The 16697-nt window shown below is 45.6% G+C and overlaps 1 protein-coding gene across 2 annotated transcripts in view; it reads right to left on the bottom strand.

Moving 5' to 3' along the window:
- LOC106541166 (adhesion G protein-coupled receptor G1) overlaps positions 1-16697 on the bottom strand; it is an 83516-nt gene that overhangs the window by 51723 nt on the left and 15096 nt on the right. The window lies entirely within an intron of this gene.

Below are 16697 nucleotides of genomic sequence, written 5' to 3'. Positions count from 1 at the left end.
AAGTAATTTTTCGGAGGAGAAAAAGAAAAGAAGCTAAAATGTTGATAAGCAATTATTGTCCTCGCAGTAAACGGATTCAGCTCGTGATAAGATTAAATCAAACAAAACTTAGAGCAGAGTGGGAGAGACCTACTTTGTCCTGCACAAGGCAGTTTGAAGTTCCCAGCACGGACAGCCGTTCTGCCTTGGGCTAGCCCCCCTTTCCTTGCAAGCACAAAAGCTGCAAAAATCGAAGAGCATTTGTCAGCAAAACAGTTTCTTCTTTCCCTCTTGCCTGAAGGATAAGAAAACCTGATAAGACGTCAGATGGAAGATCCTCTAAACAGGTACGTAGCCAGGAATTCGGAGGCAGCTGATTTTTGCTGCCCCCACCAGTAAGCTCCTCCCAGGAAGCCGTCGGCACAGCCAGGTTTTGATGGCTTTCCGGAAGGCCTGGAGAGAGGTGAGGGTCCGGATCTCCGCGGGGAGTTCATTCCAAAGGGCCGGAGCTGCTACAGAGAAGGCCCTCCCCCGGGTAGTAGCCAGATGGCATTGGCTGGTGGACGGAACCCGGAGGAGGCCGACCCTGTGTGATCTGACGGGTCTTTGGGAGGTAATTGGCAGCAGGCGGTCTCTCAAGTACCCAGGTCCAATACCATGAAGGGCTTTATAAGTTACGACTAGCACTTTGAAGCGTATCCGGAGACCGATCGGTAGCCAGTGCAGCTCGCGGAGGATAGGTGTAACGTGGGTGTACCGAGGTGCACCCACAATCGCTCGCGCGGCTGCATTCTGGACCCGAAGGCCAGACAAGGAATAATGGATGGAAACTGATCAAGGAGAGATTCAACCTAGAAATAAGGAGAAATATTCTGACAGAATAATCAACCAATGGAACAGACGTGCCCTTCAGAGGTTGTTTGAGCTTCAACACTGGAGGCTTTTCAGAAGTGACTGGACTGCCATCTGTCAGAAATGGTATAGGGTCTCCTCCTTGGGTGGGGGGGAGGGGTTGGACTAGATGACTTTGAGTATTTGAGTTTCCTCATCAGGATCTGGCCTTCTAAATAGCATCAGGGTTGATCTCCTCTAGGATTGACCAGTTGGATCACCTTGCAGTCCAAGGGAACTGAAAGATTCCCAAGTTTCCAGCTAGGTCTTGAGCTCAGACATTGAGGTCCATGAGATGGGGTAAAGGGGACACACATGCAAAAGGAACAGAACTGTGGTAGATGTCATCTTGACTTTTTAAACACATGTACCCCACTCTGCAGATGTCCCTGATCTCAGTCTGGCTAACCGTTAGCCAGTTGGTGGCCTTCCAACGTGTCTTCTGCACTTGCATCACCTTCATTTGAGATCCTCCTCAAGCCAGACTGGGTGGTAGATTTCCACCACAGCAGAGCTGGGCTGTAGCCCAACAAGAAGAGGGAAGTCCTCACCCAATAGGTAGTAGGAAACATTTTTTAATTCCACGTCTTGCTTTTCCTGGCCACAACCACGCCCTTGTGTTCTCATGCCACTTCTTACCAGCTTGGGCGAGGCTGGGCCTCCTTGCCCTTGGCTTCTTCTGCAATGAAGCCCCAATGCCAGACGCTTCTCACTTCAAGGCGCCTGGCCTGTTCTTTGAAACTGAGCAGCTCTCAGCCTCCCCAGCACTCTCGGCGCTTGGACGCACAGGTCTTGGCGCATGGAGCCGTCTTATCTCAGAAGGTCAGGCTGGGCAGACCTTCCTCTTCCCTGATGCTGCAGGGCCAAGATTCTTTATTTTTCAACCGCCCGGCCGTACCGGAATCAAGGTTTTTTTTCCCCCTCCTTTGTGGCAGAACAAAGAGTTCTATCTCCAGCCCAAGCTGCTCCCAACAGGCCTCCTTGGGGTATATTTAGAAGGCTCTTTCCCGCAGCCCAAGAGCCATCATTCGGCCGCGAGAACAATTGGACATTAAAAAGTCCCTTCTTCGTCAGATGGAGAGGCCGAACACAGGGTGTTCCCAGGAGAACTCCAGGGAGATAAAATATTCGTGCAATTATAACGGTTCTTCCTCCCCGCTACTGCACTTCCTGACCTCCCCCCCCCCCCCGCTTCTGTTCCGCATTTATCAGCCATACAATTACCTGGGAAAGAGGGATGACCTCACAGGCCTCTGGACAGGAGACACTGGAAAGTGACACAAGCAGCATTCCAAGGATGACTCATGGCATCCTGGCAGTCCAGATGACACACCATTACTCAGCCCTTTGGTGCAAACTATCCCTCCCCTAAACCTTATTTTATTTCTTTATGCCTTTTTTATTTTTCCTGCCTTTATTATTTTTCCAAGTAACGTAAGGCGTAGAACATACCCAGTATGCCTTCCTCCTCTGTTTTCCTAACAACGACCTGCGAGGTGGATTGGGCTGAGAGAGAGGGACTGGCCCAAAGTCACCCAGCCGCCTTTCAGGTCTAAGGTAGGACTAGAATTCACCCTCTCCTGGTGATTGGCACAAAGTCACCCAGCTGGATTTCATGCCTAAGGCGGAATGAGAATTTACCCTCTCCTGGTGATTGATTCAAAATCACAAGCTTTCTTCTGCGTAATGTAGAATTAGAACTCACTACCTCCTGGTGATTGGCCCAACATCACCCAACTAGCTTTTGTGGCTAAATCAGGACTAGAACTCACAGTCTCTCACTTTCTAGCCCGGTGTCTTAACCACCAGATCAAATGGGTTCTGTTTTAGTAGACACCCTTCCCTAACCTTGTGCATTTGACTGCAATGTCAATAATCCTCGTCCACCATGGCAGGACTACAGAGATGAGCCTGCAGATCAGGATTCAAGGACAGTGTTAGGATCAGACTGCCAGTTTTGCTACTCCAGGAGAGCAAGTAGCATCTAAACCAGTGTTACTCAATCTTGGCCACTCTAAGACAACTGGACTCCCAGCTGACTGGGGATTTTGAGAGATGTCATCCTGGTCTCTTAGAGGACTCCAAACAGATGAAAGTTGATCAAGAGGGGGATGCACCAACAATTGGGACACCAGCAGAAGACAAGCAAAGCAGGATGACACTTCAATCAAAAATAACCAGATTTGACGTCCAGTCATTCATGAAATAAGTGAAATGCTTGCTTATAATCTAGTAGCGAAGGCCCCAGGCTAAAAACAGGAGATTGAGTTGAAGTCCTGCCTTAGGCATGAAAGCTGGCTGGATGAATTTGAGCCAATCACCAGGAGACGGTGAGTTCTAGTCCCACCTTAGGCATGAAAGCCAGCTGGGTGACTTTGGGCTAATCACCAGGAGGCTGTAAATTTTAGGTAGTTCTGCCTTACTTCTTAGGAGGCAGTGAATTCTTGTCCCGCCTCAGCCCTACCCACCTCACAGAGTGGTTGTTATGAGCAAAATGGGTGGAAGAAGATGTGCTGAACATGTTCACTGCCTTAAGTTATTTGTCAAAATAATAAAAGTGGATATAAATAAATAAAATTTTAAAAAGCATTTCTTCCTTCTTTCATATTAAAAAGCACATTTGGCAGCCAGCTTTGGAAGCCAACAAGAAGCTCCAACACCTCCAACCCAGGTGCTGAGGGAAATATTTTGAGAAAAGGAAGCCACAAAATCATTCCCAAAAAAAAATCAGACGTTTTGCATCAAACTAAACCCATTTCCTTTCCTAGAATTCTGTCCTCGACCATTTGAAGCACTCAACCATTGCTCAACGACAGGCATCAGCTCTCTAAACATTTCTTAGAAATTTTCCTTTCCAGAAAACGGGCCTCTGCCGTATCCATGGAGTGCTTTAATTTATTAATTTAAAAAAATGGCATTGCTATAGATTTGTGATGGCGAACCTGTCATGTTCTGGCAGTTACGTTGAAGAAACCAATCGAGAGACAAGTTTGTTTGATGCAAGGTTTTTATCTCTCTCTAGCAATCAAGTGTTAACCGGCATTGAATGACGACGATACAAATTTATCAGCACAAATGCAACACAAATGTAACAAAGACAACATAAAAAATGGCTTTCTGCCTGGATGGCTCCTAGGGTGAGCTGAAAGACAGAAAAGGAAAGCAGTATGCTCCCTCCCATATTTGGGCATACCAGGGGTTGTGACATAATACATACATACATACATACATACATACATACATACATACATACATACATACATACATACAATTACCCCACCCAGTTCCACCCACAAATCCACCCAGATGACACCCCTAACCACCAGCACCAATCACCAACTACCCTCACTCAAGTCATCATTGCCTCTTTCTGTTATCAGCTGCACCCAAGCAGAAGAGTTACTTCGGAGTAGGCAGTTGCATCAAGTAGAAGAGTAGGCTCTGAAGTGCAGCTGTTGTCCGGGGGGGGGGGGTGCCTGCACAGTTGTGAGGGAAACCATGGAGAGCTGCATGCAGCTACAGGCTCCGTCAGCATCAGAGAGAGGAAGGGAGGGGGGGCGGTGTAAGCATGGCTGAGTGGTGTGGCATTGGTAACAGACGGGCTCCCCCCTGAATGGCAGCCCGAGGACTGACAGAACCTATGGCACGCATGCTACAGGTGGTATGCAGAGCCCGCTCTGCGGGAACGCCAACCGTCACCCCAGCCCAGCTCCAACGCGCACGCACGCACGCCTCCTCTGTTGGCCAACTGGTGTTTGGGTCTCTGCCACGCATGCGTGAAGGCGGGGCCTTCATCAATCTCCACAGTTTCCCCCCCAGCGTGGCCTACCTTTCTTCCCCCAGCGCAGCCTCTGTCTTTCTCCTGCATTCCAGCCTCCTATGCCCTCCCCGATTTCCGCAGATTCCACCCTCTGCAGGTGCTTCTCCGTGGCGGGAATGGAAGAGAAACCCTGGGGACAAACTGCGGAGATTGTGATTCCTCCCCCTTTCCCTGTTTTAGGCCTGAAAAACCAACCCTGAAGCCCAAATAAGGACCGGGGGAGGCAGGGCGCATGTGCAGGTTGCTTGCGCAGGGGACTCACATTGCATTTTGGGGATTGGGGCATGGGCGTTTTGGGCACTCGGCACCAAAAAGGTTAAGGGTCACTGCTGTAGCAACTTTAAGATGTGTGGACTTCAACTCCCAGAATTCCCCAGCCAGCTATGAGGAGATTATCCATGCGGTTGATTTTGTTGCTGTTTATAGTACTATTCATTGAAATACAGGTAGTCCTTGATTTACAATAGTTCATTTAGTGACCATTCAAAGTTACAACATCAGTGAAAAAAGTGACTTGTGACCATTTTTCACTCTTACAGCCTTTGCAGCACCCCCCACGATCATGTGATCAAAATTTAGGTGATTGGCAACTGATTCGTATTTATGACCGTTGCAGTGGGTCACACGATACCCTTTTGCAAACTTTTGACCAACAAAATCAATGGGAAAGCCAGACTCATGTTACTAACTTATCAGCTTGCAGTGATTCACTTAACCACTATGGGCAAGAAAGGTCGTAAAATGGGGCAAAACTCATTTATCAAACATCTCACTTAACAACAGAAATTTTGGTCTCAACTGTGGTTATAAGTCGAGGACGACCTGTATTATTTATTAAATTAGTTTCATTTTTTTAAAAAATGGGGAGGGGGGTGTTGCTGAACAATCTGAAACTTCATGAAGCACTCAATGCACTTGGGGACCCCTGATCTGATTAATGGGTGGGTTTACACAACCCTTATTCATACACCCGGGTTAACAAAGCAAACATCTGTATTTGTACACTATGCAGCACCCAAGGAAATACCATATTTTTCGGAGTATAAGATGCACTGGAGTATAAGACGCATCAAGATTTTGAAGAGGCAATTTTTAAAAAAAAAGTTTTTGTACTCTGCAGGCCTCCCAAACCCTCTGCACGCCTCATTTTTTGTGAAAAACAGGGCATGCAGAGAGTTTGAGAGGCCTGCAAAGTGCTCCTGGGAGTTGGGGGGGGGGCAAAAATGAGCAAAAAACCAGCCCATTTTTCGCTCATTTCTGATCCCCCAGCCCCCAGGAGTACTTTACAGGCCTCCCAAACCCTCTGCACATCCATTTTTGCAAAGGAGGCAGGGTTTCAGGAGGTCAAAAATGCTGTATTCAGAGTATAAAATGCACCCAGATTTTCACCCCCTTTTTTTGGCGGGGGAAAAAGGTTCGTCTTATACTCTGAAAAATACAGAGCCCCACAGGTTGACCCAACAGGAAAAGACATCAGCTGGATTCCTCCCATGGATAGTCCCATTTTAATCCTGGCAACACGGGGGAACTCAGCCATCTGAACGGAGTTCGGCCTTCTCTCCAAGCAGATCCTCCTTCCAAAACACAGTTGTGGCCAGCCGCAAAATGTCACTTGCATGGAATTATTTTTTTTTATAAATTGAAGGTATAACTTCAAAAGGAGAAAATGTAGCAAGAGCAGAGAGGCTCACATCTTCATCACACTTTCAGTTCTCAATCATCTTCTGGTTCAGCTAATGGTTGTCCCAATATCCTCATCAGACCTTCAGAGGCAACCATGAATCCCTACTCCAGAGTTCCTCAACCTTGGCCACTTTAAGATGAGTTGACCTCTACTCCCAGAATTCAGGGAGTTGGGAGTCCACACATCTTAAAGTGCCCGAAGTTGAGAAACTGCCCTAATCTCATGACAATCTACACCATCTGCATTCCGACCTGAGCTTAGTGCACAAGATAATCTGCCACAACATCCTACCTGTTGATGGCTTCTTTTACTTCCACTGCAATAACACAAGGGCTATCGATAGAGACAAACTCAATGGAATCCATTCTGATCTTGATTGCAGGAAAAATGATTTCCGCAATAGAGTAGTAAATGTGTGGAATACCCTACCTGATCCTGTTGCTAGTTCCTCTAACCCTTGTTGCGATATACGCGCAGGCATACGTTAGCTATGCTGAAACACGTATAGAAGTAATGACTAACCATATGATTGGATCAGTAAGACCAACTGTTTACCTCTTAACACTAAGTAAGATCAGCAATCACAGACTCTTAATTATAAGCGTTGATTAAATCAGGGAGTTCGTTAATTAAATCAGGGGTTACAACTGATTAACTCACAAACATTAATTAAGGATTGGAAGTTTACATGATGATAAAAGGTTTATTGATTATGAGTATCCTTTACCATGTACCATAAACGTGCACAATCATGATTGGTCCCCATTGGCTATGTGAATCCACCCCTCCCTTGTGTATGATCAATAAAAGAGGACCCCCGGGCTCTGTTCCGGGTCAGTTCGTCCCGAAGGGAATTCGTGTCCGAGTGTTCCTTCCACATTGGCTTCATGAACGACCCGCGGAGAAATCGCAAACCCTCATGCCTTTTACCTTAAGCTGTCTACCGTGGATCTTACACATTTCTTAAGAGGTCCCTAAGGGGGCGTGCATAAGTGCACCAGTGTGCCTACCATCCCTGTCCTACCGTCCCCATTTATATATGTTTATGGCTATGTTTTGCTTATTTTTATCCATTTATTTGTGCAATTTTTTCATGTGTTTTTCCTACTTGTTTCCTTGTACTTGTTGGCAAATAAAATAAAATAAATAAATAAACTGTCATCTTTGTCCCACAGCCCTTCAACTGGCTGTTGACTAACTCACGTCCCAATATTGCAGACTATACAGCCTCTTGCTATATAACTAAGCTCCATTTTGTTATTTTTATCCCTTTATTTGTGCCATTTTTTTCATGTGTTTTTCCTACTTGTTTCCTTCTACTTGCTGACAAATTAAAATAAATAAATAAAATAAACAATGACCCTCTCGGAAGGAAACCAACAGTATAAAAGGTACAGGAATGCCCACCAGATCTCCCTGCTCCATACCAAGCATTTTATCTTCCAAATTAATTCTTCTGCAGAAGAATCGTGAAGGAAAAACCTCTCCCATTCTCCATCCTCTTGAGCTGAACATCCATCTTCCTTCCACATCCAAGATTATCCTCGGAACGCACCTACCTCTTAGGGATCAGGAGGTGTTTGGCCCCTCGATGGCAGAACAACTTGAGGACACCCTTCTCTTGAAAGCTCCGGATCTGGGTGGGGTTACCAAGGTCAAGAGCTCCTGCCACCAGACAGCTGGTCTCTTTCGGACAGCTGGGAAAGGACAACTGGGTCTTCAGCCCAGCTTCTGAAGCAGATGGAATGACTCAGCTTCTGGTGAAGTGTCCAGCTCAGGGGAGAAGACAATAAGCTAAGCATGGACACGAGACATGCTTGGGGTACAAAGGGGATGCCTTATCTCTCCCCACCACCATCACCAGGCCATCTATTTTGCAAAATATCTGCTTCTCCGCTTCCTGATTCTCTGCAGTTGTTTACACAGATGCTCTTTTTCCCCCTCCCTCCAAATCCTTCAGTTACAATCTGGATCGCCACCAAATATGTAACATTTGGAATCACAACCTGCCTTGTGCAACAGTCAGTTGGCCAGTGCCAATGTTGGAGACTGGCAAATATATATATATAGATATATATTTTGTGAGTGGCAGGGAACAGAAGGAGCTGGTTGATTATCTGTCAGTGTGGACACCGTGATCCACTCTGGCTCAGCTTGGCTGCAAATTGCAATAAATAGACAGTGGGAATTGCTTCCAGGGAATGCAAACACCCCCTGGAAAATCTGCGTGTGTTTTGCAAGTTGGGAAGTTCTCCTTTGCACAACTATGACATCATAACTTTTCATGGGTTTATAGGGCATCACCTGGAAGTAATTTCAACAATAAGGAACAGCCAATAAAATAATTAGAATAACTTCAAACAGACAAACACCTGGCAGATAACACCCCGGAGGTAACAATGGTTGATAGGAAAGATAAGAGAAGTCTGGATGGCGGATGTGGAAATACCTGGAGACAGCAGAAGGGGAGGGGAGGGGAGGGGAGAGGAGAGGAGAGAAGAGAAGAGAAGAGAAGAGAAGAGAAGAGAAGAGAAGAGAAGAGAAGAGAAGAGAAGAGAAGAGAAGAGAAGAGAAGAGAAGGAACTGGAAAAGATAACAACACACAAAGACCAGCAAATAAAAATAGAATAGTTCCAACAGTAATAGAGTGAGGCAAGTCACCCCTTCTAGAAAAATGAAATGTTTTGAGAAACATTTAAAAAGGCAGAATATTATAGCTCCCCTAAAAGAGAAATAGAAACTTGGAGCTTCAGCTCCCTGCCCCCAGCAGATGTTTGGTGCCCATTGAGAAGGACTGGGCCAGGCTATCTACAAGACAAAAGACCTTCAGCTCAGTGGTGAAATTCAAAATTTTTTACTACTGGTTCTGTAGGCGTGGCTTGGTGGATGTGTGGCAGGGGAAGGATATTGCAAAATCTCCACTCCCACCCCACTATGGAGCCAGCCAGAAGTGATATTTGCCGGTTCTCCAAACTACTCAAAATTTCTGCTACCGGTTCTCCAGAACCTGTCAGAATTTCACCCCTGCTTCAGCTCCAGGGTGATGGGATTAAGACATGACCCTCCAGGACCTAATAGGATTAACCCATTAAGACACAGATCTGACTACATTGCACAATCTCCTAAGGACATTGCATCAGAGTCCAAACATCAATCAAACCTGGGACCCCAGGCAACCTAACGAACCAGCTATGACCCCTATAACAGCCAATATAATTCATGTTCTTGCACAGGAACAGGAAGTTAAAGTGCAAAGACCAAGAGAAGGTATAAATACCACTCACTCTCAACTCCATGTGGTTAGCTGCACCAGAGAACCATGTGCTTAGTGGTTCTCCTTCACCATTAAACCATCTTTCCAATCAGCCTTCATGTTTTCAGTACCTTTCTCCTGGCTTGGAACTGAACCAGATGAATATTTCTCCCAACAGGTACAATCCTGAAACATCTGGAGCATCACTGAAACACCGCTGGCATTGATAAAAACCCTATCAGTCAATTGCAGAAGACAGCTTTATTCAGAACAGTTTATATCCTGCGACGATATCTCTAGCACCATAAAACACCCACATCTGCCTATCCCAGGTCCTCAGGAAAGACTCAATAAGTGGACAAAAATGCCAAATTCAGTCTGAACATCTGGCTATGTGTGGGATCATTTTAATAAGAGAAAGAACTGAAGAAAAATCACAAAATGCAAAATCGTGCAAATAGAAGTAGAATAAAAGTGGAAAAAGAAAGCAAAGTTAATACCAATAGTAATGGCCACCTTGGGTGCAATCCCAAAGCATCTGGAGCACCACTTGAACACCAGCTCAGGCTTCCAATTCTGGCTGAAATTGATCTCCAGACTTTCAGGGAAGATCCCTTTTTAGGATCTTTTCAGCTTTCCTAGTACCCACATATAAAGCCAGTGAAATCAAATGACACAAACTGATTCCCAAAATTAAAAAAAAAAACAATCAAGCAAAGAAAATATGTATTTCAAATGGTGCTGTCAACCCTGAAGCTGGCCTGAGCTGACACACCAGGGAAGAGGGACAGGGAGGAGGGAATAGAGGTAGTTGTGGAGTTGTAGCCAAAACAAAATGCTTTCTCGTGGGAACCAAGGACATTCCTGCAGGTGCTCGGAAGGAGGGGATTGGAGTCCCCTAGCAACTGGACAGCATCCTTATTGGACCATGGGAATGATGGTTGTGAGAAAGTGACAAACTTTCACTTTTAATCAAGTGAAAACCGCGGGAATATTCAGAGTCGGTTTTCAGCAGCTTGTGCCCATATGGCATATCCAATAAACCTATTCTTTGAGGAATTTGCCTGCCTCAGAGTTTGATTTGCTATGGGTATGTTACTTGGAATCCTGACAGGTGCTTTGATGATTCCTTAGTGGCAAAAATGAAAAGCCCAGCAGCAATAGGCTTCAGTCATTCTGGTTTTGGCCGGTAACTAGCTATGAGCAGCAAAAACAAAACAAAAAAAACCACAATGACAACAACAAACTGAGCCAGCTGAACTGTCTGGCCTGGCTTTTTTTTTGGCAAGCAAATAAAATGATGCACTTGTAAATGAGCAGAGAAGTTCCCGCTTAGGTCCCACCCTACAATTGCGACATGAAGCAGCATAGTGAAGTTCCTAGGAAGAAAATGAAATTCAGTGGATAAAAAAAATAAGGGTCTACATTTAGGCCAGAAAAACCAAAAGCAGATATAGAATAGGTGGCACCTGGCTCAAGAGTAGTAACTATGAGAAGGATCCCAGAGACCAAGTAGACAATCCCTTGAATATGAGTGTGCTGCAGTGGCAAAAAAAGGCCAAGGCAATCCAAGGCTGCATAAACAGAGGGATAGAATCAAGCTCACGTGAGCTGTTAATACCACTTTATAATCCCTTGTAAAACCACGCTTGGAATATTCATTCGGTTTTGGTCGCCACAAGAGTGCAGAGAAGAGCAACAAAGATGATTACAGGATTGGAGTCTAAAACATATGAAGAACGCTTGTGGAGGCAACATGGCAAGAATAACAGAAATACAGACTTGGAAGGGACCTTGGAGGTCTTCTAGTCCAAACCCCTGCTCAAGGAGGAGATTATATACCTTATATAATGGAATATTGCATCCAGTTTTGGTTGCAACATTATAAAACAGATGTTGAGATTCTGGAAAGAGTGCAGGAAAGAGCAACAAAGATGATTAGGGGACTGAAGACTAAGACATATAAAGAATGGTTGCGGGAACTGGGTATGTCTAGTGTAATGAAAAGAAGGACTAAGAATGATATGATAGTAGTCTATGGGGTTGCCACAAAGAAGAGGGGTCAAGCTATTCTCCAAAGCACCTGAGGGTAAAACAAGAAGCAACAGATGGAAACTAATCAATGAGAGAAGCAAACTAGAACTAAGGAGGAATTTCCTGACAATTAGAACAACCAAGTAGTGGAATGAATTGTCTCTAGAGGTTGTGGGCGCTGGAAGTTTTTAAGAAGAGATTGGGCAATCATTTGTCTGAAATGGTATAGTGTTTCCTGCCTGAGCAAGGGGTTGGACTAGAAGACCTCCAAGGTCCCTTCCAACTCTGTTATTGTGTTATTCATTTCCTGTGAATAGACCTTGCCTTAAAATGTCTCACTTTGCCTACAGCTGAGCTGCAATGGTATTCTTACATATCTATCAAAAGGTGACTGGATTTAGACTTGTTTATCTACGGACAGCCAAGACCAATGGGTCAATTGAACAAATCACCCCAGAATTCTCACTCTAAGGATCCATATCGAGCCTCAGGTTATCCTACTTCAGACACATTACGCAAAGATCTTGCTCTCTGGTGAGACCACACTTGGAATCCTGCATCCAGTTTTGGTCAACATGATACAAAAAAGGTGTTGAAACTCTGGAAAGAGTGCAGAGAAGAGCCACAAAGAGGATTAGGGGACTGGAGGCTAAAACATATGAAGAATGGTTGCAGGAACTGGGTAGTCTAATCTACTGAAAAGAAGGATTCAGGGTGACATTATAGCAGCCTTCCAGTATTTGAGGTGCTGCCATAATTCCCAAAACAGAACAGCATAAATGCAGCAAATGTTGCCATCTTTACTTATTAGTGTCAGGTTTCCCCCCAAAAAATGCCCTAATTGATTCATGAGCCTCAGACCAAACTTCAGAAGAAAATTAGTCATTTATTAGGAGGGTTAGGAGTTGATAATTAGGATCATTTAAGTGTTCCTAGTACCCATATTACTTTCATGCTTTCTCCACTTTTGAAGGATCAGATGATGGAATGTATGCACAGAAGAGGCCCTGTGGATCAGAGGAAGGGTCACATGTGGAGATAGGACCCAGGTGTGGATGGAATGGACATGAGAGTGAGGAATATGAATTCTGATAAAACATTTGCTCTTGTCTTCATTTCTTTGCCTTGACAATTAAGAGCTTTGCTCCTTTCCTGTCTCTCTCACTGAAGAGGGAGGGGGGGGTCGCAGGGGGCTGCCTCAGATAAAACTGTTCTTTTATTCTGCTCTGCAATAGGAGTGGAGGGGATGCACATTAACAGTGAGACAGAAGTTAGCACCGTAAAACCACTAGCCAGGATATTAGGAACAAGAATAGCTCCCTTATTCGCTTAAGAGATGGGACACTTTGCAAGATACCTGTGACCTGGGGTGAAAAACAGGCGACACTACATTTAGCTATTTAACATAAAGAGTGTAAGGGTTTAGGCCAAATCAACCACCACCACCTAACCGGTCCCTCTTCAGGGACCAAGAAGGCACTTACCTTGTTCGCAGAGGTGGGTTCCTACTGGCTCGGACCAGTTCATCCGAGTAGGTAGTAACTTGGCCACTGACGCACCCAAACCAGTTCTATCGGCGGTGCCATAGGCGCCACCATCTTGGGTTTTTTGTTTCCGCGCATGTGCAGAAGCAATTTTTGACTACTGCATATGCACGCATGGCATGCATCAAGTGTGCACGTGCCCAAAGCATGTCCCTGAGCAAACCAGCAGTAAAAGAAGCTAGAGCCCACCCCTGCTTGTTAGAGAGCAGTTACTGGATCTGATAGGATGAATGGATGTGAAATGGATCCAGTTTTTAGGAAAGGAAAACCCAACCTATGTTTGTGGACTCATGCACCTGCCTTCATTGAACACGTAAGCATCAAACCTCTGGTGGGGCAGAGTTCGGAAAGCTTTTTCCGCATGCTGGTTTAACGAAGCATAAAATCTGGCCAGGAAGCAACAAAATTCCAGAACTTTGATTCAGATTTTCTTTTCAGGGCAAAGAACGAGGGCTGCCCAAAGAGAATCTCAGCAGGTGCCCATTTTCCTGCCTCCACATGCCACCCTGAAAAAAAATCGCCTCTCTTCCTGAAGTCTGACCCAGGTTTGGCATCTCTGTGCCCTTCCCCCCACACCCCCTCCCCCTGGTGCTTTTGGCGTGAGCTTCCCTCTCGATCACAAGAGAGACAGAAACTGCAGAAAGAGCAGACACAAGGACGCCACTGTGTTTTACTTCCCCACGGGAGAGGGCTCTCCGAACCTCTAGAAGGCACAGAGACTCCCTGGCACTGCTCAGCTTCCTCGGCTGGCCAAAGTGGTCCACACCAAGCCCTCTCCCATCCCTCACAGAGACCTGCTATGGAAAGTGGACAGGGACCCTCGGTCGCTAGCCTGAGCTCAGAGGGATAACAAGTGACGGTTTCCTCACTGGGAAAGCCTCCATTTCTAATCTGCTTTAATGCAAGTCAGGGTTTGCTAATAGATAGCGGAATTAATTCTTTGCAACAAACAAGGAACAGGGTAGCCCCATCACAGTATATCGGGAGGGAGGGAGGGAGGAAAAGACACTGGTATATAGACAGACATGGATAAATAGATGGGTGGGTGGGTGGATACATAGATAGCTAGATGACAGACAGACAGACAGACAGACAGACAGACAGACAGAAGGACGGACGGACAGACAGATAGGTAGATAGATGATTGATAGATGATTGATAGAAAGAAAGAAAGATAGATAGAGGATGGAAAGATAGATAGATAGATAGATAGATAGATAGATAGATAGATAGATAGATAGATAGATAGATAGATAGAAAGTTAGAGGATGGAAAGATAGATAGATAGATAGATAGATAGATAGATAGATAGATAGATAGATAGATAGATAGATAGATAGATAGATAGATAGCTGGGTGGGTGGGTGGGTGGGTGGGTGGATATATAGCTAGACGATAGACAGACAGGAGAGAGAGGGGGGGAGGGGGAGGGAGGGAGGGATGGATGGATGGGTGGGTGGGTGGGTGGGTGGTTGGATACATAGCTAGATGATAGATAGACAGGATAGATAGATAGATAGATAGATAGATAGATAGATAGATAGATAGATAGATAGATAGATAGATAGATAGATAGATAGATAGATAGATAATTGATGGGTGGGTGAGTGAGTAGGTGGATGGATGGATGGGGTGGGTGGGTGGATAGACAGATGGATAGACGGATGGATAGACAGATAGACAGACAGATAGACAGACAGATAGATAGAGGATAGGAAGAAAGGAAGAGAGAGAGAGAGATGGATGGGATAGAGTGATAAAAAGAGGGGGGAGGGAGGGGGGAGACAAATGCATCTTTTCTCACCTCAATTTCTTCTCTTATCTTCCCCTAGAGCAGAACATCCCAAATCTGTGTAAATTCCCCTAAACTGAATAAAGGTCTTATTTCTTTGGGTAACAGCACCCAAATCCCATGGCCCATCCACCATAACAGGGCTCTTTAAACTGACTTCAAAATTGCAATGTATTCCAAAATATATCGGAAAAACTCGCAAAGAATTTCTACTTAGAGGAAATGCAATGAAATTACCAACGGCAACGTGTTGATCTTTCAGGAATATGCTTTTTAACAGGAAGTGTTTGAATTACAATCATCCATTCAGAGGCTGTTGGAAGTTACAGCGCTGAAGGAAGGGATTTATGACTGGTCCTTGAACTTTGATAAGACTTTCTGATAAGCAGTTTTAGGTAACTAAAGGAAAAGATTAAGAAGCAGCTGCCTTAACAGCTAAACAAATTTATTCCTAGGCAAGCATTCAGGAATGCACAAATGGCTTTGTGACTCATAAAGCCCTTTGAGATCCTAAGAGTTCTTCTGATGCCAGTCTTAACCAACACAGGTCATTTGCATCCAAACAAAACAGAAGTAATATTGAAGCTGGAATCTTGCATTGCACAGTAGTATCATTGTCATCTTTTGCCTAGGTCGGTTACATCACAGATTTCCCCTAATTCCGTGACAGTGAATCTATGGCACGCGTGCCACAGGTGGCACGTGGAGTCATCTCTGAGGACACGTGAGCTGTTGTTCTAGCTCAGGGGTCAGAAAACTGGAGCCGCATGTGGCTCTTTCCTCCCTCTGCCGTGGTTCTGTCACTGGTCGCATCACAATTTTGAGAGGAGCTTCGGGGGGGGGGGGCGAGAAGCACAGTGCGCCAGGAGAAGACTCTATGGCAAGGGTAGGGTTTTTCAGTTGTCTCCACAATTGATAGGGCTTTTGGTTATGACAGGTAGAGGAAAAAGTACGCCGCGCTAGGAGGAGACTCTATGGTGGGGGAACTGAATTTCCAGTCAGCTCCAGAATTGAACGGAGGGCTTCCGATTAGGACCTTCGTGGCTCCCAGTGTTTTCTTTTCTGTGGGAAACGGCTCCAAATGGCTCTTTGAGTGTTTAAGTTTGCCATCCCCTGGCCTAGGTCAGCTGCAGCACAAGCTGACCAGCTGGTTTTCAGCCTTCGAATGGCTTGTGGCGGGCCGGGGAAAGACCTTTTCGCCCTCCTCAGGCTCCAGGAAAGCATCGGAAGCCTGGGGAGGGCGAAAAAAGGGTCTACCGAAGGCTTCAGTGAGGCCTGTTAGGCCCAAAATGGGGTGAGGGTGCATGAGTGCATGTGAGGGTGAGGCAGTGGGGCGGTGATGCACACATGCGTGTGGGGGCGTGCATAGGGGGATTGAATCATGGGTATGGGCACGAAGGCGCTTTTGGCACCCAAGCTAAAAAAGATTAGCTATCACTGCCCTAACTAGTTCCTTCTCCCCCATGTTCCCATCCCTACTATCCAATCCACTGGAGAAAAACTGTCAGGCTAGGATGGGAAAGGCTGACTCTCCAACCTGGAGCTGAAGAAGCTTCTTGGATGAGAAGCGAAACATCTTCCAAGGAAAACCAGAAAGTCCAGCTGCCTCTTGAAAAAAGCACCTTTGGGGCAACCTTGACCTGGATGGCAGAGAGTCTCCAAAGACATTCAACCTGAAGCACCTGCTCAATTCAGCCCTA

This window comes from Thamnophis sirtalis, unplaced genomic scaffold (assembly GCF_051295495.1).
Source record: "Thamnophis sirtalis isolate CommonGarterSnake01/CBP01778 unplaced genomic scaffold, rThaSir2_p1.2 scaffold_14, whole genome shotgun sequence".
Taxonomy (NCBI): domain Eukaryota; kingdom Metazoa; phylum Chordata; class Lepidosauria; order Squamata; family Natricidae; genus Thamnophis; species Thamnophis sirtalis.
This window is presented reverse-complemented; position numbering and strand designations above follow the sequence as displayed.